The sequence below is a fragment of the Penaeus vannamei genome, chromosome 32, assembly GCF_042767895.1.
Source record: "Penaeus vannamei isolate JL-2024 chromosome 32, ASM4276789v1, whole genome shotgun sequence".
In the NCBI taxonomy this organism is placed as follows: Eukaryota; Metazoa; Arthropoda; class Malacostraca; order Decapoda; family Penaeidae; genus Penaeus; species Penaeus vannamei.
In genome coordinates this window covers 4,125,438-4,127,937 of record NC_091580.1, presented here as the reverse complement: position 1 = coordinate 4,127,937, position 2,500 = coordinate 4,125,438, and positions in this window count along the sequence as shown.

Sequence of the window (2,500 nt, the reverse complement as noted above, 5' to 3'; positions counted from 1 at the left end):
TATTTCAATCAATACGGATATGATAAAGAATTCAAAGTTCTTTTATTCATCATTTTAACCATCAATACGACTTGCATTATCATTCATCAATCATTCTAACCAACAGAAATCCAAACTATTTGCACAAAAGCTGCAAAGTAATGCAACAGTAAAATCCATCATGTAGAAAAATATCCCAGATTTTTCATTAATGGAAAGCAGACAGTTGTGGGATATCCCTCTAACCCAGAGAACTGCAGGATTTTACTTTCAATTCCCGTTTTCTTCTCCATATTGTGTGTTATGTGGAACGTAATGATAAATCTGGATTAGATTGCAATTAATACAAAGAAGGATATATAAGCAATCCTTGGTATCCGAGCTCTGGTTTGGACAAGCCGTAGAGAATTCGCTGCGGGTCAAAACTGCTGATTTATGACTGTCTTTATGCGTTTTTTTTTTTCCGCAGGTCTCGAGTACACTTGTGTGGAAGCTGCTCGGTACCTTATCAGCTGAAAGGGGCGGAGACACTGGCGCTTCAGCTGGACGATGAACTGCAGGAGCGAGCGGACCTGATGACGCCTACCTCCGGGCGCAGTGGGAGAATGTCGCCCTTTCTATAAAATAGGAAGGGAGGGAGGAAGAGAAGGAGGAAGGGGGAGGAGGAAGGGAAGGAAGAAGGGAGGGAGAACGGGTAGAAGGTAAGGTAGGAGAATGTCGCCCTTTCTATAAAATAGGAAGGGAGGGAGGAAGAGAAGGAAGCAGGGGAGGAGAAAGGGAAGGAAGAAAGGAAGGGAGAACGGGAAGAAGAAGGTAAGGTAGGAGGATGACCTTGCGGCTACCACAGCTGATCGGTATACACGCCCATTTCTGTTCGCAGTGGAATTCGGCGCTTATCAGGCCCAGCGAGGTTTTAGACGGTGTGATTTGTGGGCGTCCGCCTAGCAACATGAAATCGAGAAAAATGTGGAAGGCAGGATATCTGCGTCAAATGGAATCTTCATTCGGTCTAATGTATGTAAAAGTGATTATATTGTCATAATTGTTCCTGTCGTTACTATCATTTTATTACCAATAGATCTAAGTCTATATCAGCAAAATATCTATCATTATCACTGTCATTATAAATATTGCTATTATCAGTGCCATCATTAGGTGAGGACAGGAGAAAGGAAGCGAAGGGAGGTCAGGTCAGGTCGAAGGATCCGGCGGTCTACGTGAAGGGTGACCGGCATAGGGCAGGAGGCGGAGGATGTGGGAGGCGAGGAGGCTGTCGGCAGGAGAAAAACAGCTGTTCAGGTTGAAATTGGGCAGCAGCTTAATCAGGGAAGATTCCACCAGTCTGCGGGCATGGACATCAGCTGAGGGGAAGACAATGCGCGCTGCTTCCCAGTGTATTGGCGACAAATTAGGTAAATTATCAATAGATGTTATAAACTAACGTATGCGGTACATGATAAATAAATTATTTTTTGACATTTTTATTTCGTCTATCACCTAAAGTTAATGCAGAAGCAATGTAAGATTTATTCTTCAGCATTTTTACCAACATTACTATTATCGTCTTGTCTGCTTTCATCCGTCACCCACCATGAAGGTAATTTTTTTTTTTTTTTTTTTTTTAGACATAGCTGGATATTGTTTGCTGAGTTTTTCGTCAAGAATACGCCTAAAGACAGGTAGCATACTGACTGGCAACCGCCGAGCTAAACCCTATCTCTTTGCCGTTATATTTTGCCAGTATTAACCGTTTTTCTTTCTTTTGATTTCCCTTCCAATTTTTTTTTTTACTGGCCCATTATATATATATATATATATATATATATATATATATATATATATATATATATATATATATATATATATATATATATATATATATATATATATATATATATATATATATATATATATATATATATATATATATATATACTGAAAAAAACACTTACCATGAAATATTTCACAGATATACAAGAGCGAAATGGAGGCTGATGTCTTTAGCTATATCTAACCTTATCGAGTATAGCTAGATAGCGTTATAATTATTAGATGTAAAAAAAAAATAATTCTTTTATTTATGACACTGAACTGTTTTATACCACAGACAGCCGTAAGACTACTGTAACGAAAAAGTCCTATTCAATTTTTGGGTTGAACAAGCTGAATGGAAGGGCTTGCTACTTATCTTTAGTAGTACCACATGTTTATATGGTACTTTTAAAGATAAGGAGCAGCACTTCATTTCTGGCAGAACTTTTCCCTTGCCATATTTATAACATATTACTCATATTTATGAGTATTCAATGGTAGTGGCAAATAGTCAGGTTCACTTTTGTTGGCATCCAAGTCTTCACCTTCTGGTTCTAAATCTGGCGTTGCAAGACTATTGCAGGATAACCCAAAACAATGTGTGTGTCTGTGTGTGTGTGTGTGTGTGTGTGTGTGTGTGTGTGTGTGTGTGTGTGTGTGTGTGTGTGTGTGTGTGTGTGTGTGTGTGTGTGTGTGTGTGTGTGTGTGT